The 25,605-nt window shown below is 32.5% G+C and overlaps 1 pseudogene; it reads right to left on the bottom strand.

Moving 5' to 3' along the window:
- Nucleotides 1–991: 991 nt before the first annotated feature.
- The window catches only part of LOC114739510 (sterol 3-beta-glucosyltransferase UGT80A2-like), a 33,781-nt pseudogene continuing 9,167 nt past the window's right edge, over nucleotides 992–25,605 (bottom strand).

A 25,605-nucleotide genomic window follows, 5' to 3' on the forward strand; every position in this document is an offset into this window, starting at 1 on the left:
AAAGAACTGAATAAATCAGCATGTCTTAAAAAACAATTAAAATTTATTATCACTTCTGAATGGTGATAACTTCTATTCAAAGAATGTTTAAATTTTTAAATCTTAATCTGATATAAACTATATTTCTTGTCGCCTTTCTAAATTTCTCTATAACATCTGTCATAGGTCATTCATTTTCCCCTTTGTTAACCCCACTGATCTGCACAGACATTTATAATTACATCAAATGGAATAGTTGCATGCGTCGAATTGTAAATTGAATTCTATAGATTGAAAGCAGAAGAATGCACAAAGCACATTTCACAAACTCCGAAACTATATACTGTAATTCAAATTATAGATTACAAGGTGGGAACTGCACAACTTGCTTGATCAAAACCAGGAACAACCAAAACATCTACGTATAGAGAACAAACTTGATGGCTTGGGTTCGGGATCAGACTCTGGTTTCTTCCGAGGAAGATGCTTAAAGAATGCTTTCACCGCTCCTTCCACGCCATCCTCGTTTTCTATGGCCTTTGCTAGTTCAAGTGCACGATCCTTTACCTGGAATCACATCATATTGCACATATAAACATGATGGTGATAGAATTTCTGCTGCACTGCTAATCATAAACTTCCTTAGAGTTTCAAATAACTGAAATGCTCTGCACGACATCTCAACCATGGGCGATAGGCAAGTCCTATCATCGTAGCTGAAAACTAGTTCTTCTCAACTAGCAAGCAAAAGCAGAAACAAGTATATCTCTCATAAATTGCTTTTTTGCATCACAATCCACGTTTTAGTATCATGCATCAATAATTAGCAGACAATGCGTAGAGTGGTTAGGAATAGGCTTGATTTTAAGTTGCTCCTGGAAGATACGCATATGATGGGAGATTTTTAAGGAAAAATAGGTCGGGGTTTTTGCCCCAATTTCTTAAACGTTGGCTGTAACAACTCAACATAGGTAGTAGTATTATATTTCAATTATTTGTATTTGATCTATTATGCAGAGAGAGAGGGTCTATAAATTACTTACTGCAGCCTTTAGCCCAGCAGCCGTAGTTCCTGCACCTCCATGATGTACCTGGAAGAAACGGGGAAAAGAATAATAACTTGCAAATACAACCAAAAGTAAACAAAAAAAAGAGAGATTTTACCAAAAAAGAAACAGAGAGAGATTTGTGAGCACATCATTAAGAATGAAAAATCAAAATTTCCTACAGAAAATTTTTCGGAGAGGACTGTGACTTATCATGAAACTAACAAAAACGCGATCTTATTCCACTCCACAATTTGCTAACTAAACCTGTGCCATAACCATTTTTATTTATTTATTATCTGAGTTCACTGGCCATTTCTTTTCATGCTAGGATGCAATACAGATGTTAAAAAAAAAAAAAAATTACCAGCAGTAAAGTAATTGAAGTCAAATCTTTTCGAGCATCCTTAGGTCAGCATCAACACACACCAGGCAAAGTAAACTTAGATGCACTTATTATTATTAGGCCTATGTCATGACCATATGAAGTGAATTTTTATTACAGCCAGATAGATTTAGCAGGGCTGTTGTGTCCCACATTCATGAGATGAACTACAGTTCTGCCCAAAATTTGGAATCATGCTCAGCTTAGTTTATGGTTGGGCTTTGGTCCAGGATCCAATCATAGTTTAGAGTCTCCGTTCACTTCATTGACCATGGCTTGAAATCTTGGGCAATTCAGGGTATGAACACACACCAGGCAACGTATTTAAATCAAATGCGAAGTAGACAAAGCAAGATCATGGCTGATTTGGTTCAAACATGGGTTTAGGATTTGCTCTGCCTCAAACATGAGTCTAAGAAAATAAATGAGAGCTTATGGGTGCTTTTTTTTCTAACTGGGTTTGGGTCTTGCAAACAGAATACCAAATATAGTCTAAACCACCTAAGATAACTACCATCATGCAATAACTACCTATGATGGAGATTATTAGCATGTCAAGCATTAAGATGGAGGTTCCCAAGAATATTGAAGCCCTTGACTGGCCAAAAAAATTATAGTAAACTGCTAAGTTAGAGCAGAAAGCCCAACACACTCAGACAAGTTTGAACCAGCAATTAGCTGGCTGACACTAAAACTCCTCTACATCTACCATGGCACAAATTTCTGAGAATTACAAGATTTATGTTAGTGATTTCCTGATGTCAAAGTATCTTTGAAATTGTGACGAACCAAGATTGATAGAAACAGAGGATCTCACCACAGCCTTGCAGCGTAAGAATAGCCAGTCATGAGGGCAATTATCCAATAAATATACAGAGTCTTTTGGTTCTGCCACTGAGAAGAAGCATAAACAGTTTAAAACCAAAGACGATTACTACAGAAAAAGAAAGTAAGATTTTATCTTACAATTTCCAAGACCTCCCCATCCTTTATTGATGATGCCTCTCTGTCCAGTTTTTTCTAATGCTTCTACAATGATTTGAGTCATTTTTTCTGGTTTTTGAATAGGCTGTAATAAGTGTACGAGAAAGATATGAAGTAAATAAGATCAAAAGAGCAATGATAAAATAAAAATTCAGTTCATGAAATCCTAATTCCCTTCTTTATTATTTAGCGGTACATGAAGCCTCAAGTATAACATACAGACAATCATTAAAAAAGGACAAAACTTCAAACAGGGGAAGTACCAAATTGTACTAAGGATGCAATAATACTAACATCCTCATAATTTGTATATTAACCTTTATATTACATAAGTTCATCATCAAGGAGCGAAAAGACTTAGTAACCAGAAGGCAGTTAATTAATAGTGGCTCTTTTAAGTATATGGTAATTAACTATAATTCCTGAACCTTAGTTTCAAAATTTTTGGATGTTTTATCTCATTCAGCATTGAAAAATAGATAAAAAAAATTAATAGGACCATTTGATTCTCATTTGAAATGATATTTTCAATAGTCTTTTACGTGTTTATAACAAGTGAAAAAAAAGAAAAAAGAACACTTTGCAGAGTAGACCCTCTGTAAATTATGATAGAGGCAAGTTATATAACGATTAACTGATGTAGCAGATTGGCACGTCTTGGAAACCATTTCCTGCCCATTGTATATCAGAACCAAATTGAAATGCATGAATCTTTTTCGAAGAAGACAACATAAAGTTCAAATGTGTTTTAGCAAACAGGAATGATATGGCCAAAATGCATAATGGAAATAAGAAGACTTACCAAGGCTACCAAATCCAATGTAAACAGGCTTGTCACCCTCCTCAAGCCACTTGACGAGTGACTCTGGGGGTTGATAGTTTGATGCAAGATCAAGCAAGCAAAACCCAGCAACATCAATTTTTGGACCCCAGTCTGCAAACCAAGAAATAACAGAGATTAGATGCTCCTGTCATGGGTCTGGCAGCAGAAGATAATACAGGTTATGTTTCAAGCACTTGACACACCTTCTACATGGAGTTAACGGTTCAAATAGGATGAGAAAAAGAAACAATATAACCAGTGGAAGAGGTTAACTTACTTTAAGGGAGAAAAATTAAGGAAAAAAAGTTTTTTTCTGGGTTGTTGTTTGGGGGTTTTTTCCCCTGGGGGGGAGGGGAGTGAAGAATTTATTCACTCAATGAAAAAGGAAGGAACAGGAAGCGAAATGCCCAAGATTAATTGAGGCTTTTCTCAACAGCAAAGCACACTGTCTTTGCCGAAACATTTTCCTTAATTGAAAGAAATAATTTCATCAAGCACCCTTTTCATTTGGCACCAAAGGACAACAACATAAAATAAAGATATATAAAGACCAGAATCAAGAGCAACGAACTGTTATGACATGAAACACTATTTAGATGCGCAGCGTATGAATATGGCTATAAATATAAATGTTATGATTGAGATCTAAAACAAACCTTTCGGTTTAGGAACAAGGAGAGGGCTCCATATCTATGCATGTGGCACATCATTACCAGAGCCTTGTGAACTACTTTAGTATGTGACTGGCTGCAGCTTCAATTTTTTCTTCCTAAGATCATGGATCATGTCTAGTATTCCCAGCCAAATCAATGAGTCAACAATTTGATATGAAAGCTGAAATTGTTATACATGACTGATCTCCAATTAAAATAAGTGGACAAAGAAAAGTGAAGGAATCATGAGAACCGATACAAATCTACGAAACTCACCCTATGTCCAGCTGGTTGCTTCACACGGCACAAACGATGCGGATGCTCACTGGTAGGCCTGAAGGAAGAAGACAGTACACACAATGCAGATTTAAATTTACCGCAAAACAATACCAATAAACAATTATCAAAAAACATGAAATAAAATTTTGTAGACTAGAAAATGCTGAAGAAGTAAGATTACATTACCGAGATAAGACTTACGTCCATGGCATTGTCAAAAAAATATGTATCAGTATTTTCAGTGCCTCTGCCGCATGGGTATGACCTAAAATTGAATGTTGCAATGTCCATCAGCAAAGTATGATGAACAGGTGAGAAAGCGTGCCTGACTAAGAAAAAGATAGGACTTATTTCACATGATAAAATTGGATGAAGTATAGCATATCGTATGATTACATTACAGAAAGACAAAATTTATTAGTGAAGTATTTTTCTCTGACGTTTGAAAACAAGTAGAATTGCCCTACAGATCATCCCAACATCAAAAGGGGAATAGTGTGTGAAAACTTGGGTTGGTATTTGAAGATCATGATGACTTTTGATTCTTTAAAGAAATCATTTCTGGATCTTTTTTCAAGTTCAAATTGCATTCTTCTGTCAGCCATTCAGGATATTTGCACCATGGTTTTGTAATCCAGACGAGGAAGTTACACCAGCTAGCATCCAGTTTCAACTAGAATCACTTGTGTAACATAGAACTAGTCGAAGTAGATGCAAACTGACCAGTCTAACCAGAAATCAGTGAAGAAACACTGGTTTGTGGTCGCACAATTTCATCTTTACATGAAATGGATCGACCAAGTTTGGAGGTTATGAAAAATATGAAAGAGTTGCCTAATTAAGAGATATGAATGACATAGTAAAGTCTTGTGGATTAAGAAAATAGTTAACACAATCCACCCAAAAAGTAAGTGGCATGTGTCTTTCTGTGATTATAGTCAAGAGAGAGGTTGAGGAGTCAGAGTTATGTTATCAGAGTCCTTCAATGATCTGTTTTGTTTGTTTCATTCCTTTTCCTCATCACTTTTGCATTCCCAAGGCATTTCCTAAACAAGATTTCATGATCTAGCTATAATCCCACCTAATTATTATTTTGAAGTTATCTGATTTAATAATTAGAAAAAATAATATTAATTTAGTGAACATCGCAAAAACTAAATTTCTCTAACGAACAAATTAGGGGGACAACATGAAAGGAAAATTAAAATGCACAAATATAACCAATCATATCAAAATGCTACTAACAAAAAAAAACCATACCATATGCTGGGGGATTAGCGATGATTGCATCAGCTTTGAAAGGAATGTGGTCAACGTAGAATATCTAGTCAGTTTTCATATACTTCATAGAAAGAATGGTGTGTGAAAAACTTGGACTGATATTTGAAGATTATGGTGACTTTTGATTCTTTGAAGAAAGCATTTTTTAGACATTTTCCCAGTTCATAATTGCATTCTTCAGCCATTCAGGATATTTACACCATAGTCCTGTAACCCAAGCGAGATAGTTGCACCAGCTTGTATCCATTTTCAACTAGAATTACAGTGTAACATAGAATATGAAAGAGTTACCTAATTAAGAGATTTAAATAACTCAATAAAGCATTGTAAGTTAAGAAAATAGTTAACATAACCAACGCAAAAAGTAACTGGTATAAATATCTTTCTGTGATTATAGTCCAAGTATATGCTGAGGAGTCAGTGTTCTGTGATCATTGAGTCCTTCAATAATCTATTATGTTTGTTTCATTCCTTTCCTCCATTTTCTCCAGCCAACATATTGAGGGGACAACATAAGAGGAAAATTAAATTGCACAAATTTAACCAATCATTATGTTGGGGAATTGACAATAATTGCATCAGCCTTTAAAGGAATGCCAGAATCTGTCAGGTTCTTCACATTATCACATAGAGTGTAAATTTTTTCGTTGATTTGATTTTCTTCAATAGGTATTACAAATATAAGAGCTAATTAGATTTATCTTAAATATAAAATCTTATTTCACTTTGTCTCTCAAATTTATAATGTTTTCTCTAAAATATTTCTATTGATTACAAGGGTTCTCACTAAAGGATAGTTTCAATATACATGATTAAAGATGGTGGTTTAGGGATTTCAATACACATTTATTACAGTTAACCAACTTAACTAATTTTTTTAATCTCTCCATGAAGGTAGTATCTCATAAAGCCCTCAAGGCAGGAAATCATTATTTTTTATTATATATGCCCCAAAAAGAATTTAAAACTTACTCCCTCCGTCCCTTTTTATCACTCAGGACAGCAACACTAGCTTACCCCTTCTCCCATGATATGTGTTATTCAATGAAGCATAGGAATTGTTGCAAGTTTATCTTAGTAAGATCTAAATGAACCATTATAATCTCAGTGAGAAAAATTTGTCATAGTTTCTGCACGAAAACCAAAAGAGGTAAAATTCAGTTTTGCATGTCACTCGCCGTGTTTGGTTGTTTTAGAAAATATATCTCCTTAATCAAAAGATGATTGGTTTTTCTTATTCTTAATTACTTAGACAACTGTTGTCAGTATGCATTCTTTTTTTTTTTTTCCTAAACTCTTATATTGTAAGTGAGAATGGATTCCAGACTTTTAAGACATAACCTAGATTTCTAAATAGATTTAAAGAATTACATGTGAACCCAGAAACATGGACTTCTAAAGCATATTTTAGACAATGCTTGGCCTCAAGCCCCAAAAAAACCTATATACATATTCAGACTCAAGTCTTAGATATTTATAACGGCCTAGACCTATTTGCCTAAAGTCCCTCGCCTATTTTCATCTCTACCTACCGTACATTGATCCATGCTACTTGAATTAAATAATAAATCATTATTCGATCAGTAAAACCACTATTATTAGTCTAAACTTTCAATCAGCAAGACCGATAAAAATATTGTCGGCCAAATTGGAGGCATGAAAGACGTTGTAGTAATTTTTTATTGTTTCGTTTTTTCACTTTAATTCTCTGAAAGCGTTTTTCAGTTTTTTTTATGTCAAAAATACATTCTCCACTAGTCCACACTAATAAAATTAATTAAAAATTAATTTTTTTAAAAAAATACTTATAGTATGACATATGTAACATGAAAATGAGATAATATTAGAAGATTTTTTTTGGTGATAATATTGGAGGATTTTAGTATTCTGAGAATCTGAATATATGTGTGTGTGTGTGAATAATCTATTTATAAAAAATATAATAAATTATAAGAGTAAAAAACGGAGTTAAAGATCTTAAAAACGACAACAACTTTCACACGTCCCCATAATGCGTTTTCAAAACCTTTTAAAAAGGAGAAACATATCACAAACAAGGTCAAAAAAGAAGCCTATATGGTATGGTCACAATATTTTTTTAGGTTCAAATGTAAATTTGTTTATGATGTTTTTACTTAGAAATAATGAATATCTGAAAAAAATTTTAGGTACAAATTTGTACTAAAAATTTAAAATTGTAGTAATTTTGTATTACATAGTGAAAACTTCCTAAACAACTTTGTTCCTTAATCCTATTTTTTTCCCCTCTTTCTTTTCTTCTTCTAGTAGGAGACCATATGATATTCATTATTTCCTATTTCTCAAACCTTTTATCAGCACTCTCTAATTCTTTTGTTTCCTTCTAGTTTCAGAAGAAATCATTTCAAATTAAACATTGATTTCCGAAGAATTCTTCTAGTTCTTGTGTCTACAATATATCTCTCTATTAATTACTCCTTATTCTTCCCTTCAGATCAAACTTGTTTCGCTGTTTTCCACATACAAACTACTTATATTTAAAAAAAAAAAATCATTTTCCTGCATTAGCTTTATAGAGTCTGGGGAAGGGGAACTAATAAAACATCAGCTTTATTGTTTTCTCGTCAATCATGTGCCCATAAAAATCTAAGGAAAAAAGAAAGGAAAGAAATCTCCCTTCGGAGGTTCTTTTTTTCTTGGTCTTAAATTCACATATGAAATATTATTTTTTTCATTAAAAAATGTTGGTGTCTCATTTGGACAAAGTTTTGTTGTTTTTCATTTTGATCAACCTTTTGTAAAGTTGAAAAGAACAAAAAGACAAAATCTTTGCCTTCGATATTTTGCAGCTAATTGCACCAGCTAGATATTTAGTTTCCAGTTTTTAGGTGGAATAATTAATTTCATCTTTGTATGAAATGGATACACCAAGTTTACAAGTTATAACCCAATTAAGATATTTAAATTAGTAAAGTTTTGAAGCAGATAATAATGTTTTCCCTTTGATTTGATTTCGTTGAATATGTATCTCAAAAAGTCCTGGAGGCAGGAAGCCCTTTTTTTTTTTTTTTCACTGTATCTGTTAATATGTAAAATCAAAATAGTAGAAATGCAGCCATAAAAATAGTAGTTATTAAATTCCAAGATCCGATCTGAAAATCAGCTAACATATTTTAAGACCATTTCATTGGAACAAGCTTCTTTCAAGTTGCAGATTTTAAAGGAAACAAAGATAAAAAGTTTAATTATATTTTTCAAAAATTAATCTTATAAACCAGTTTTATAATTTCATCGCAACTAAACTCAATTTTTCCAATTCAGATTCAAACATACTCTTAATTTTTCTCACAGACGAGAAAAATAATAACAGAACTGAATAAAATCAGCATCGTTCTCTAAAGAACAACCAAAATTATAACTCAATTATAGATACTACCCTCGATCTTAAATATAACAGCTAGTTAAAAGTCATAAATATAAAACTCTAATTTATTTTGTATCTCAAATTTATAATGTGTTCTAAAAAAATCCCTATTGATTATAAGGTATTTTTATTAAAGTATAACTTTAATATACATGATTAAATAAAAATAATTTAATGAAATTAATGTATATTTGTTATACTTAACTAATATTTTTTTTTATCTTTCCAAGTTAATTATCTAGTCCTTATATTAAGTACAGTAATAGATTCCGAGGTGGGAGGCACACAGAACATCTACATAAGGAAAACAAACTTGATCATTATTCAACCAAATCATTGGAATGATCATTAATTTAGTTATTTCTCCCCACATGACCGCATCATATATATACAACTTACAACAAATAACTGAATTGCGTAAATTAAAAAATTAGTTAAAACTAAAAATTTTTAAAAAACAATAAATACATTAAAAAAGAGTGTAGTCGTTTTCCAGACATACCCTTGTTTAGGAACAAAAAGAGAGAAAAGAAGAGTAGAAAAATAACATAAGAAAAATACATAATTAATTGGGAGTAAAAATAAAAAAGATACATTAAATTTTTAAATAAAAAATGTATCTTATAAAAAAACTGATGATATTGTAATTCATATTTACGACGAGGATAGTAAATCTTCAATAGTATACCTTATCCTCTATATATCCTGCAGCACATTATCCGCACTAATTGAATTACTCTATATAATAAATCATCATTCAATCAGTAACACCACTATTCTTAGTCCAAACTTGAAAGGACAGATAAAACGATTGTCGGCCACTAATAAAGAAAAGGCGTGAAAAACGTTGTAGCAGCTTTTGCTGTTTCGTTTATTACTTTAAAACTCTTGGAGACTTTTTCAGTTATTTTTTATATCAAAAATACATTTTGAACTAGTCCACACTAATAAAATTAAGTAAAAAATTAAGTTTTTGAAAAAATAATTATATCATTACTGTGTAATATAAAAATGAGATAATATTAAAATGTTTTAATATCTGCATATATTGATATATGTGTGAGAATAATCTATTTATAAAAAATATAATAAAATCACAAGTGTGAAAACTAAAATGTAAGTTAAAGAAAGATCTATTGCGTTTTCAAAAAAAAAAAGAGAAGAATTGCAAGCAAGTCTTAATAAAAAAATATAATTATTAAAAAGTTTTAATAGCAACTAAACAACGTGTAATAATAAGCTTCAAAAGAAAATGACAACTTCCAATTTGTTATTGAGACCTTTTAGTAATTACTCCCTCCAATCTTAAATATAAGACTCATCTTGTAATGTAATTATTACAAAATGAATCTTATATTTAAATTTGAGAGAGTATTTTTTTTCCTGAACTTCATTATAATTCTCTTTTTCCAAAAAGGCAGAAACATCTCACAAACAAGATTAAAAAAAGAAGCCTATCATGTACCTAAAAGATGCATTTTTTAAAAAGGCCTACCACATGGTTTTGCGCCCCTCTTTCTTTCTCATCTCTTGTTCCTCTTTCGTTTTCCTCCGTTGCTTTCTTCTTCTAGTTGAAGATCATCTGGTATTGATTGCTTCCTATTTCTCACCCCACTCTCTGTTTTTTAAACTTGTTCTCCTGTTCCCTTCAAGCTTCAGAAGAATCATTCCAAATCAAATATCCATTTCCTATGAAGTCTTCTAGTTCTTGTGTCTAGCTACCATGTATCTCTCTAGCTATTAATCACTCCTTTTTCTTCCCAGTTTTCATATCAAACTTGTTTTGCTGTTTTTTACATACAAGCTACTTATCAAAAACCAAAAAAAAAAAAAGCCTTTTTCCTGCATTAGTTTTGTTGTTTTCTTGTGAATCATATGCCCATAAAAATCCCAAAAAAATTCCCTTCAACGGTTTTCCCCCCTTTCCTCTTAAGTTTACGTATAAAATTGTTTTCCCCTCAAAAAAAGGTTGGCGTCTGGTTTGAACAAAGTCTGTTGTTTTCCATTGTGATCAATCTTGTATATATAAAAATCTCGGGGGAAAAAAAAAAAGGTTTGCCTTGGAGAATTTGGATTTGTTGTTTTCTTGTCAATCATATGCCCATAAAAATCTGAAAAAAAAAAAAGTGGAAGTGTCTGGTTTGAAGAAAGTCGGTTGTTTTTCGTTGTGGTCAATCTTGTATAAAAGGCTCCCAAAAAAAAAAAAAAACAAATCTTTGCCTTAAAGATTATGGTAGTGTCTGCTTCATCTATAGAGTTCACGAGACAAGAAGTTGCGCTGATCAGTAGTGTTGCTGGTAAATTCTGACTCTTATGGTTTTTTAAGTTTTCAGATAAAATAATTAATCGTGAGTGCCATGATTGGAATACCTGATCTGTTTCTTATCAATCACAGAACTTTCTCACAGCTGAAGCAAAGACCACAGCCACAGCATATCCTCGTCTACTTCAGGTAACTTCCCTTCCTTATTGTTGTTTCTATCAGTGTTGTTTTTATTGATGATACTGATAGAGATGCCGCTTCTCGTTACCTCAATTTCCGTTGTTTTTTTTTTTTTTCTTTTTCCGGAAATAACTTATTTCCTAAAGCATACAGTAGATGGAAAGAGTTTTATCCTTGTCGGAATTAGGGACAATCTCAGACTGATTTAGTGGTGTTTGGCTAACATGAAAAGTCCTTTTTTAAAACTTTTTTTTGTAAATTAAGAGAAATTATTTCACATGTTTACTTCGTATATTGTAAAATTACTTTTAAAATCATCATTTTGATTAAATCCAAACACCCTCTCAAGGTCAGTTTTATGCAAAAATGGACCACCCTCCCATTCTATCCGCAAGCTATCCCACCCATGTGAAGAAGAGAGATCAAGTGAGTTGAACGATATATTTAATTCTTCTCTATTAGTTAATATATACCTAATTAAAAAGATAGTTTTGATTCTAAATATAAAATTTATTTTTTATGTTTATTAATTTTTTTTAAATTACTCTTATTGATACTTTTTAGCTATAGGAGGATATAATAAAATCAGTTAAGATATTTTGAAAAAAAAACATATTTATTATAATTAATTAACTTATAATTTTTTAAATCTGATTAAATAAATTAAATAAATTTTATATTAAATTAATACGGTGAAGTACATCTTATATGGACATTAGGACGAGCACGTGTCATATCTAAATCAGTTAAAAATTACAGCTAAGCATGAGCTGGATACATTAACACTAGGAACTGGCTCTTCTGACCTTGGATTTCGATAGCCAAGCTAGGCCATGAACTTTGGGTTTTCGAACTTTACCTGCGCCTCTTTAATTTATCAATGTTTAATTAAAAAATTAATTAAAATTAGTTTAAAACAATAAATATATAAAGTATATATATATTTTAAAAGATGTTCTTATTAATAAAAAGAACAAATAAAAAATATAATAAATAAATTAAAAATATATATAAAGAGTAAAATTGAAAAAAAAAAACTCATTAAATGTTTAGAAAAAATAAATATTATCTTATTAAAAAATAAAAATGAAGCTCATATCTTTTAAACTGAAAGTCCGAGTGCCACTCAGCTCATAACGGAATAAAGATGATGCAATCTCGCTCAAATTAACTTTTCTTTTAACTCTGCCATTGACACCTGGACCTTTTTTTCGGGGAATAATGACACCTCAGTCGTTTCGATATGCCCCATGCTCTCCGTCGTCCCTGGAGACTTGTATCCAATTGTAATTGACTGATCGGAAGGCACGGAAAACAGGAAAAGTAAGAAACTCAGGGCATTTATTATTAATAAATTATGAAAAAAACCTTTAAAGATGTATTTAGATTGGCAGTGATAAAATTTTTATTTTAACTTATTTTTATAAATCTAAATTAAATTAGAGTTAGATCAATCTTTATAAAAAGACAGTTGAAAAAGCTAAAATTTATATGGATGATTAATAGAAAAACAAGTTTAGATATAAAATGACTGAAAAGTATATAAATTTTATTAAATAATAATGTTTTAATATTAATATGATAATTGTAAAAAAAATATTATAATTATAATTATAAAATAAAAATATTGGTTAGTGAGAAAATTTTGAAAATACATTATAGATAATCAAATATATATAATTAATTTGGGAAGATTAAGGAAGTTAAATAAATTACTTTAAAATATTTATATTTATCTTTTTTTAAAATTAATTTGCATGATTTATAAACTAATATGTAATCCCATGATGCATATAAATATTTTACAGAGATTATATAATATATGATATAATTAAATAATTTATTTATTTTTTTTAATATCTTCAAATTAACGTACTAATATTTTATATTAAAAGTAGAAATATCCGGGTGGACCATATTGACTTGCCGTGTAGAAGGCAGAAGCTACTCTATGGAGCTTTGGAAAAAAAGTTAGTTAAGAGGATAAGCTTATTTACCCTATCCAAACATTTCTGCTCGCTCTAGATAGTTCCTCACATCCTGAAATGCCTCTACCTACCACCTAAACCTTCATCTGGGAATGCTCATCAAGTGAAGTATTTACACTTTATAATGCCAAAAACAATTGCATTTGCGTATTCGGGTTTAGTTTGAACCCGACTAATTTCTTGGAGCTAGCTTAGAAAAACCAATTTTAAGAAAAACACAAGTTTTGAAGGCTTATTAGGCTGGCTAGCTTGGCCTAAATTACAAACTTTATTTAGAGGGCGTTTGGATAGAATCAAAACCATGGTTTTAAAAGTGTTTTTAGGGTGTTTAAAGTAAATATGTGAAAAAATTTGTTTCGTTTTATAGAAAAGTACTTATAAGAAGCACTTTTAGGTGTTTCCAAACACCTCCTTAACCTTGACATCTTGATATAGAACTTACATGTGGCTCTTGGTCTTTTTCTGCTTTATTTCTACCCCTTTTCTTCGATCTTTGATGAATATTCTCTTTTTTCTTTTTAAATCGCGGGCTTTTTTTGTTTTTTTTTAATGTAAGCACAGATGTCTAATCTTTGTACTTCTAATTATTTGTTACATTTTTTTTTCAAACTTTATCTTTTTAAAAGTGCCTAATGAGTTGTGATATATATAAGTGTGTGTGTGTGTATATATATATATATATATATATATGAATGTGTGCTCTTGAATCTTAAAAAGGCTTAGAATGATTTTGAAAACCTATGATTAATCTCTTCATATAAATGTAATATTGTGAAGTAACATTATACCGGATGTCATCTATAATGATATAAAATTAAGATACAGTAAATTGATCATAACTAGTCCAACAGTGATACGCTTGCAGCTGGGTCATTGATGTTTGAACGAGTGTATTGATTGTTGGTTCAAGGGCCCGTTTGAAATGTAAAACCTCGCTTAGGCCCAACATTATTTTGGGTCAATCATTTAGGCCTATGTGCTGAGGAGTCTAAGCTCTTTTCAAACTTTTCACTAATTCAGTGTGAGTTAATGCTTAGGTTCAAAACGACTGTTGTCTAATTGTGTAATTATGGTTCCATCAGACCAAAACCAATGGAAAAATTGGGGCTAATCATTTTTTTTTTTGAGCAAAACAGTCAATTTTATTAATACCAAAACAAAGAGATACAAACACCAATAGCCAATAAGGCCCAAAAAAGAGAAAACACTCACAAAGAGCCTAAACATACAACCTAAAACACACCAAAAAAACACACCAAAAGACAGAAAAAAAACTAACAGAAGGCCTAAAGCAGGAAAATTGAATTTAATAGAAATTAACCAACAAAGTTGAATTTAATAGAAAGGACTAGTTTCCAATAACGTGGTTTACTAATATTTAAATTCCTATTATTAAGGCAGTATCTCACATGAGATTGTCTGTAGTGAGAAAATATATGCTTAGTGAAAAAAAGAAGAACAAGAAAAAGGAAGGCTTTCATTAAACTGAGCAAAGTAAAGCCACTTATTCCTGGGGAAGACAAGACGAAAGCAGAGACAAATACTCACATGAATAATACACAGATTCGTTGTTGGAAAAAAAAGAAAAAGAAAAAGAATAATACCCAGATTCATTGAACCCTTCGAAGCTAGAATTAATAACTCGAATTTGAATTTGAGAGCTATTTCGAATTTACTACTGATCGTACTGCCTTTTAATAGTTAAAGCCAAGCAATTGCATGGGTGGGCGTGGTTTATGTATGCGTCCCTTTTTCGTCATTTTCTTTGGGGAGTCGTTATTATAACTGTGACCCCTGTTTAGCGAAGCTTTAAATTTCTTATCGTTTTATCCAGGAAGTAAGAATGGAGGTTCTCGCTGCTATTGTTGGAAAAATAGCAGAGTTTACTGTTATGCCCATTGGAAGGCAAGTGGAATATTTATTATTTTACAAAGGGAACTTTAAGGAGCTAGAGAAGAAAATTGAGGAGTTGAAAGAAAGAAAAGCTCGCGTCGAGCATGATGTTGAAGCAGAAAGAAGGAATGGAAGAGAGATTGAAGATGAAGTACTAAGTTGGCAAAACAGAGTTGACGATACCTTGGAAGTAGTAGAGAAACTTCGTGAAGATCAACCTCGTGCTAGTGTACGGTGTTGGAAATGGTCTTTTCCTAATTTGATATCACGACATCAACTTGGTAGAAAAGTGAAGAAAATGACATTCACCATTTCTGAACTGAAGGACAAGGGGAAGTTTGATGGTGGAGTTGGGTATGTTCCCGGTTCTAGCATGGGAAACTTAATTTTTGCAACTCAAGGTGGTGAAAAGCTTGACTCAAGAAACTCAGTGAAGGAGGAGGTTATGTTGTCTCTAGCTGATCCCACAGTAAGCAAGGTTGGAATTTATGGGTGGGGGGGAGTGGGAAAGACCACTCTAGCTAAAGAAGTTGCCAAACATGTTAAGGATAGAAAGCTGTTTGATATGGTGGCCATTGCAACTATATCCCAACCGTTGGATGTTGAAAGAGTTCAAGATGAGATTGCATATCAATTAGGCTTCCACTTGGATGAGAAGACTTCAATTGGAAGAGCTGACCGCCTTTTTGCAAGGATAAAAATGGAGAAAAATGTCCTTATCATACTAGATGACTTGTGGGAGAAAATAGATTTGGACAAGTTGGGAATTCCATCTGAGCAAGATCTTAAGGATGGAAAATTATCATTAACCTCTAATCATTTAGATATTTCAGAGAAGAATGAACCTTATCAGGGTTGCAAATTATTGTTGACTTCTAGACGGTTAGATATTTTACAGAAGAATGAGACTCAAAGTAACTTTCTTATAAAAGCATTAGATAATGCAGAATCATGGAGTTTGTTTAAAGATATGGTTGGTGATGCTATTGAAGATGCTGATTTGCAAAACATAGCAACCCAAGTGGTTGAAAGATGTGCAGGTTTGCCTGTTATGATAGTCTCAACTGCAAAGTCACTAAAGTTTAATAAGACTATTCATTATTGGACAGATGCCTTGAACAACTTAAAGAGAGTTGATAATGGGGACATGTATGGGACTGTTTTTTCAGGTTTTGAATTTACTTACAACCGCCTGGGAGATGATGAAATGAAGAAAGTATTCTTGCTATGTGGTGCATATGGACCGTTCATGTGGTTTAGTGACTTGTTAAAATGTGTATTTGGTTTGGGTGTTCTGAAACACATAGATACTATTAAAGATGCAAGAAATCGACTGTATAGAATAATTGATGACTTGAAGGCATCTTGTTTGTTACTTGAGAATGATGCGGACAAGACCGATGGGATTAAAATGCATGACATTGTTGGTGAAATCGCTGTTTCAATTGCTCATAAGAGTGAACATGTTTTTGCATTGAGAAATGATAGCATGCAAGATTGGCCAAGCAAGAGATTTCTTGAAAGGTGTACTCAAATAATCTTAAGAAATTGTTTTATCCAAGAGCTTCCTCAAAATCTAGACTGTCCTAATTTAAAATTTTTTTTCTTGAGTATCAGAAAGGGTTGCATTTTGGAAATTCCAGATTCTTTTTTCGAGGGAATGAGCAGCCTTGAAGCATTAGACTTGACAGGCTTGATAATTCCTTCACTGCCTATATCTCTTCTTTCCTTGACCAAACTTAAAACATTGTGTTTGGATCAATGCACTTTGAAAAATATGGACGGAATAAGTGCCTTGACAAATTTAGAAATTCTTAGTTTCTTGAATTCATACATGGTGGAGTTCCCGAGTGAAATAGGACAATTGACTCATATAAAAATGTTGGATTTGACGAATTCTAGAATTAAGATCATTCCACCCAACATTTTGTCCAAGTTGACTAAAATAGAGGAACTTTATATGGGCAATGCCTTAGTTAAGTGGGAGGAGGAAAGTTCAACTGAGCAAAACAAAAGTGCTAGTCTTGCTGAGCTTGGGTGTTTGACGAACCTGACTACTTTAGAAATTCAAATTCGTGAGGCTTGGATGCTGTCAGGGGACATGATGTTTGACAAGTTAGAGAGATACAAGATTGTCGTCGGAGATAAATGGAAACGGTCAAGTAACAGAAGTACCTCAAGGTTGCTAAAGCTAAAGCTTGATACTAGCATTCATTTGGAGCATGGGATTAAAGCATTGATTAAACAAGTGGAAGATTTGTACTTAGATGAAGTCAATGGAATTTCAGATGTGCTTTTCGATTTGAATGGAGAAGGATTTCCTCTGCTAAAATATCTCCATATCCAAAATAATGGCCAGGTTCAGCATATCATTAACACAACAGAGTGGAATGAAACTCATTTTTTGTTTCCAAAATTGGAGACACTAATACTTCACAATCTCAATAACTTAGTGAAGATATGTGATGGCCCACTTCCTGTTAATTCCTTTGGTAAACTCACAGTCATCAAAGTCAAAAGTTGTGATCAATTGGTATATCTCTTTTCTGTTTTAATGGAAAAAGCTCTTTCTCAACTTGTTGAGCTCCAAGTTTTGGAATGCAATTCAATGAAGAGGATCGTGTTAATTGAAAATGAAAATAGTGGAATAAGTAGTGATGAGAAGATGGAGTTTCATTCACTACGTTTGTTGAGTCTTTGTCATTTGCCAGTCATTCATGATTTTTGCTCAAATGAATTGACATCTTTTATGACAGCCACATCATTATTTAATGGCACTAAGGTATGTTTCTTTTTCATTCATTTTATAATTTTGTTATTTACAATTTAGGTCAAATGACCGAATCATAAGGAACCGTCACAATGATCATGTATGGTATTTTTTTAATATATATATATATATATATATATATAGAAGTAGAATGTCAGATTATTAATGTAATGAGGTACTCCCTCCGGATAAATTATGTTTTTAGAGAAAATCTTAATTTTGTCCTAACAAATTTGTTAGATAAATTATAGACAAGTCCTAAGAATCTCTAATATCAATTTTTAACACATGCGAAATTTCTAAAATGCTATTCTAAACCTTCGACCTTTGAGCACCATTGATGGGTGACGAGCTGGTAAGTACTAGAACCACTAGGGCATTAAAAAATTATCATTAATATTTTATTAATAATTAATTTAAATAGGATTATCTTTTTATGAAGTAAATATGATTATTTTAATAATATTTTCTTGTAACAATTTACAAGCCCATCTGCACTATTTACAAATCATGCATTATTTACAACTTATGTCCTTTCTCACACGTTCTTCAAATTGTATAAATCCATTTATAATTCTTCGGCTGTTATTTTTAACTCATAAATTGCTTCCCGCTTCTTTTCATATTACAATTGATCAGTTCTTTCAACTGCAGTTGAAATTTTTGTATTTACAAAACTCAACAACGAACTATTCTCCGATGTCATGTACATTTTTTATATTTAGAAATACAGTTTTTATTTTTATTTTTAGAGAAAACTTCTTATTATGCTGGGTTATTTAATTTAGATTTATAATAATATAATTAGTGTAATAGTAATATATTAATACTCAAGCGTTGTCTTGGCCGACATGACCTTCAAGCTTGTTTAACAAATCCATTTTCCTACTTGTTTAAATGATAGTTTTGTACAAACGCATTTGCTTTTTAGAAGATGTTTGCATAATAAATTTTTTTACAAATCCATTGTCATATACCACTTGTTAAAATTAATTTTTATGGGGTGAAAATTTTTTCAATTCGAAACAAAATCAATTGCAACATTTGAAAAACTCATAAAAATCCACATTTTAAAGTTTATCTTGTAAATTTTAGGAAAAAAAAATTTGTAAAGAAGCAAAAATTTAAAAATTTGACAAGCAATTTATGAGTTGAAAATAGAAAAGAGTAATAAAATATGAAGAAATAATTTGTAGAATAGATGAGAAAAAGCTTTAAATGGATTCGTAAAATTTGAATATGAAAATAAAAATTAGTTGGGTGGTGAATTGATGCAAAGTTTTATTTGCAAACAGCAAACGTAGACTTGTAAATTATTATCAGGAAATATTATTAAAATTTTAATTAATTGTCATCCTGTCAACGGCCAAAGGTCTATAAGTCATAAAAATTGTACCCAGATTCTTTGAGACTTATATATAATTTATTAAATTCACGAGACCAAATTATCAATGGCTCTCTCAGTGTGGATCAAATTGTCATCTTTTCCCTTTCTTTTTTTTTTCCATTTACCAAGCTGAAAGCTACAAATTTTTTCAATCACAGGTTAGTTTTTCTAGTTTGGAGACATTGAAGTTGAGTTCAATCAATCTGGAAAAAATTTGGGATGATCATCAACTTTCTGCGGCGAATTGTATTCACAATTTGGCTAACTTGATAGTTGAGGATTGTAGAGGCCTCAAGCATTTATTCTCATCATCTGTGATTGGAAGTCTTTTAAATCTTAGACACCTTGAAATAAGCAAATGTGAGATGATGGAGGAGATCATTGCTCCGAGCAGCATTGTTTCAGAAGAGGTATTACAGTTAGACTTGAAATAAGTGTTAAGTCGATAACATCAAACATTTGTCCATGTGTGATTTCGTTCAATATCATTCATATATAATGTTGGTTCTTTTGGATTTGTAAACTGTGCTTTGTAACACAGGTCCGATTCTCAAAATTGGAGACGGTGGTAGTTAAAGCCATGGAAAGTTTGAATAAAGTATGGCACTTTCAATTTGATAGGTTAAAGAGTTTGGAGGTAAGCAATTGTGGGAAACTTGCGAATATTTTCCCATCTGATCTGCAGGGAACGTTTGGAAGCCTTGAGACATTGAAGGTCACTGATTGTGGTTCAGTGGAAGAGATATTTGAATTAACTGCCAAAGAAATCCGTGATGAAGACGAAACAACGACACAACAAGTCTCACAATTGAAGAAACTCCATTTGTTTCACTTGCCAAAGCTGAAACAGATTTGGAGTAAAGATTCTCAGGAAAGCCTTTGTTTCCACAACCTACAACATGTGTGGTTTGAACACTGTCACAACTTGGAATACCTTTTTCCATTCTCCACTGCAATGCAAGCCACTCAACTGGAAAGTATTTGCATGAAGTATGCACGGAGTTTGAAATATATTGTTTCAGGCGAAGGACCCATGGATAGTCCAGTCAAATTTGCGTTTAATCATTTGACCTCATTGGTGTTTTGGGGTTTATTTAAACTGGAGGGATTTTTTCCTGGAAATCATAGTTTAGTACATCCATTATTAAGGGTAATAGATATTCGTTCATGTTGGAAACTGAAACCCTTCGAGACAGAAAGTTCAAGGGGCAAAGAAAAAGTTTTTCATAGTAAACACCAAATCTCATTGCAGCAGCCTCTTTTTGCACTTGAAGAGGTATAAGAATTATTGTACAAAAAATCTTAGTTTATTTAGGCACCATAAATATCTCAATGCATGCATAATAATTTTATATATTCAAAAAAATTAATCAGGTTTGATTATGGGTGCATTCGTTACTCGCTTCTTGCCTCTGTTGTATCTCTTTAGTTATATTGCTTGGATCCAATGCTTTTTGGTTTATGCCATATGCAGGTACTTTGCAACTTGGAGATGTTGGCGCTAAATAATGAGGATGCAAGCATGATATTACAAGGGCAATTTTCACGAAAACACTTCAACAAACTCAAATCTCTTCGTTTGGCAAATTTTGAAGATGATCATGCCAATTTTCCCTATTGGTTTCTCCAAAACATAACCACTGTCGATGATCTACTTGTTGAATGGAGTTCTTTCAGGGAGATATTCAAAGAAGAAATACCTATAGATGACAAAGGAAAATCTAAAACTGGAGCACGACTCAAAACATTGAGACTCTGTCACTTGGATGATCTCCAGCATATATGTAAAGAAGGATTTCGAATAGACCCTGTCCTAGAGGTTCTTGAATACTTACAGGTCTCTGATTGTTCCAGTTTGAAACACTTAGCGCCTTCATCTGCAACATTTCATCACCTGACATATCTGGGGGTGGCAAATTGCAATGGATTGCTTCACTTAATTACCCCATCAAGTGCAAGAAGCCTGGTCAAATTAACAACAATGAAAATAGCGAAGTGCAATTCACTTGAGCAAGTTGTGGCAGAAGAGAAGGAGGGGCCTAAAGATGAAATTGCATTCAGTAGCTTAGAGTTTTTGGAGCTAGAGAGCTTGCCAATGATCAAGAGGTTTTGCTCCTCCGATTGCTTCTTAAACTTTCCGTTGTTAAAAGGAGTTGTCATTGAGCAATGCCCAAGAATGGACACCTTCTCAGCTGGGAGAGACACAAGCACACCAAAGCTTCGAAAGATATCATCAAAAGAAGAAGATGGAAGCGCGTATTGGGAAGGTGATCTGAATAAGACAATAAACAATATGTTTGCGGACAAGGTATGCTTTGATTTCACTAGAAAATCATTCTTTATTCCCCTACGATGACAAAATGGTATAAACAAACTGTCAGAAATTGTTTATGTAAAAAGAAAAATGATTGTGAAAATATGTTTAATTTTTGTTGTAAATATTTATTTTCATGATTGTATAGCTTTTATTAGCCTTTATTATTCACTCGTCCTTTTTCTCGGCGTATCTGTTTGGATATATCTTAACTTTTAGATGAATTGAAAAATACCAATTTCTCATGAAATCCAGAATCATATATTGGTGCCATCGCGGTAAAAGCATGAACGAAATAAAGATGAGGCTGTGTTTAGTTTTGAATTAGATATTTTTATAATTTTTGTTTCTGCCAACATAATTGTCAGTTAATACTTTGATTGAATAGTATTAATTGTATTAACTGAAAGTAACAAAATGTTATTGTTTGATTTGCTTCGGTGCCCTTATTGTCTTTTCCCTTACCTTGATAATTATTTGCATGGGTGGCATTTAATAGCTTCATTCTTTCGGAATTTTCTATATATCCATAACTGAAAGAACTATGGTATGGCCAAGATAGGCCAAATATATTCTGCAATTTGAAGCATCTAGTGGTGCGAAAATGTACATGCTTATCTGACGTGATTTTTTCATCAAATTTACTGTGATTGTTATATACATTAGAGAAACTGGAAGTATCAGAGTGTGATTCATTAGAAGTGGTATTTGATGTACAAGCATTGGATGAGAAAGCAGTAGAATCAAAGGAAGTTAGTCAGTTGAAGAAATTCACACTCTCAGGGCTTCCAAATTCGAAATGCATATGGAATAGAGAAGCAGGAGAAATAATCAGCTTTGAAAATTTACAGATTATGAAAGTTGATAAATGCCAACACCTGAAATGTTTGTTTTTGGTCTCACTGTGCCAAGATTTGAGGCAACTTGAAGAGCTTCACATTGGGTCTTGTGGTGTTGAGGAAATTGCTTCATTTGAAGAAGGAGTCGAGGAACTCAAGTTTTATTTTCCTCGTTTAACATGCATAAGAGAAAAAAATCATTTCTTATTTTTAAAAAAATCATTTTCCCCTAACATCCAATGAGAAAATGCTATAAATAAACTGTCAAAAAAGCCAATTGTTTGTGAAAAGAAAATCAGTGTGAGAATATCTTTAATTTTTGTTGTCAATTTGTTTCCTGATTTTATTGCTTTTATTCGTGTTTATTAGCCTTTATTTACTTGCCTTTTCCCTTTGGTGTATGTATTTGGATGTATGTTATTTTTTTAGGTCAATAAGAAATACAAATTTCCCAAATAAGTAGTAAAAGCATTAACAAAATGAAGAGGAGATTGTGTTTAGGTTTAAATTAGATATTTTTGTCCTTTCTTGTTTTTGCCATAATTTTGTTAGATTTTGTTCTAACGTAAGAGTCAGTTAATACTTTGAGTGGTATTAATTGTTGTAATAACTGAAAGTAGCAAAATGCTGTTGTTTAATTTGCTTCGATGCCCTTATTGTCTTTTCACTTACCTCGATATTCATCTGCATAGGTGGCATTTAGCAAATTCAAATATCTGGAGCTATCAGAATATCCAGAATTGAAACAGCTATGGTATGGTCAAGTTGGACAGCAAATATTCTGCAATTTGAAACGTCTGACAGTCCATAAATGTACATTTCTAACCAATGTAATTTTTACATCAAATTTACTGCAATTGCTATATACACTCGAAGAACTAAAAGTAACAGAGTGTGATTCATTAGAAGCAGTGTTTGATGTAAAAGTCTTGGATGACAAGGAAATGCATCCGAACAAAGCTAGTCAGTTGAAGAAGTTAACCCTCTCAGGTCTTCCAAATCTAAAATACATATGGACCAAAGACTTTCCAAAAGCACTCAGCCTTGAGAATTTACAAGTTGTGCGTGTTGCTGAATGCCAAAACTTGAAATATGTGTTTTCACCATCACCATGCCAAGATTTGAGGCAGCTTGAAGAGATAAACATTGATTCTTGTGGTGTTGAGCAAATTGTTGCAAATGAAGAAGGATTCGAGGAGCTTAACTTTTACTTTCCTCTGCTAAGAATCCTTAGGCTAGCACTTTTGACACAGCTTAATGATTTTTATCCAAAAAGATATACTCTGGAGTGCCCTTCATTGAAGGTATTGAATGTTGCCCGATGTGAAGCATTGCAAATATTTGCATTTGGAAATTTGGACTCCCAGCAGCTTAGAGGGGCTTGTGTTGACTTGCCAGTCCAACAAGCTTTATTTCATATTGGAAAGGTATTCACCCTTTTTTCCAGTTATTTATCTGTTTTTATGTGGGGATATTATGCGTTAAACGTAAATGTCAGTTATTATTGTATAGCCATTATTACTGTTGATTAGGCTGGATTACATTTTATTCCCCCTTGACGTATGTATAGTCCCTGTATCTCATACTGGTGGAATAAGAAAAACAGAATTCTCATATCATTGGAATTTAATTTTTAAACAAAATGATGGTTGAGGCAATCTAATAAACACATACCATAGTTATATATGTGATTAATAAATGTATACAGTATATTTATACATGTGTTTTGCAAGGAAATCGGTTCTGTTAACCTGTTAATTTTTTTTTTGACTGGCCTGCTAACTTGTTAATTTATTATTTGAGGACTAACTCGTTGATTTAGTATATGAGGAAATAAACACATTATTTTGTCCTTTTAGGTATCAGAAAACTTGGAGAAGTTATCATTAAATGAAAAGGATGCTATGAGGATATTGAATGAAAGTTATGAGGAAAAACTCTTCCAAAGAATAGAAATGCTTCGTCTGCAATATTTTCAGGAAACTCCAGTAAAGTTTTTAAATGAATTCCTCGAAAGATTCCCAGGTGCAACAACACTTCAAGTGCGTTGGAGTTCTTTTGAAACACTTTTTCATACAGCAGAAATTGGTCATTTCAATATTAAAAAACCCACTCAAATCAAAAAATTGTGGCTATATCAATTGGAGCAACTTGAGCATATATGGAATGATGACTCAGCATCAGACACCCTTGTTCCACACCTTGAAAATCTGAGCATAAAAGAATGCTCTAGGTTAATAAGATTGGCACCACCTTTGACATCTTTCACAGCTTTAGCCACCTTGGCTATAGAGGATTGCAATGGCTTGATGTATTTCATGACACCTTTCACTGCTAAAAGTCTTGTCCACCTCACAAGCTTAACAGTTAGAAATTGTGGGATGCTAGAGGAGATTGTGATGACTAATGAAGTAGGATCAGAAGAAGAAATCATATTTGAAAGCTTGAAGGATTTGGAACTAACTTGTCTATCAGGTTTCAAAGGCTTTTGCTCTGGGAAACATACCTTCATATTCCCCTCTTTGGTGAAATTAAAAGTGACAGAATGCCACAAAATGCAAAATTTCTCATCTGGAACCATTATTGCCCCATTTCTGAAATTAGTGGAAGTGGAAAATGGGAGAAAACGCTGGAAAGGGGACCTTAACACTACTATCAAGCATTTGTTCGCGGACAAGGTACATATGCTAAAAAATAAATTCTAAGATGCTTGACACTCCTCTGATATTCTTGTTTTTTATTTTTGTGTCTCAACTTCCGTCTATAAAATCTGAAGAACAAAACTTAGACAATACAGACGAAAGAAGATATGGATACAAATATTAAAACTATATATGTATTTCTGTCAAGATATAATAATCATGTGTGCCTACCTTAATCAGGCAATTCGAGAAGGACAATCAAGTGATATTATAGAAAGTAGTCAAATTCATCAAATGACCACAAGTACTTCTGAGGCATCAAGCTTTGAAGAGCAAGTGGGACAATCAAAGCCTAATCAGATTACAAACACTGGAAAGCAAGAAACACGCAAGCTTCCAAGTCAATCTTGCGACAGAGAGCAGAATGAACAAGCCTCGTCAGGTATGGAGAGTCCTCTGGCCCATGTTACTCAAAATGCCTCTAGCCCTTCTACAA

Source organism: Neltuma alba, unplaced genomic scaffold (assembly GCF_004799145.2).
Source record: "Neltuma alba isolate B1F8T4 unplaced genomic scaffold, ASM479914v2 tig00002863_pilon, whole genome shotgun sequence".
NCBI lineage: Eukaryota > Viridiplantae > Streptophyta > Magnoliopsida > Fabales > Fabaceae > Neltuma > Neltuma alba.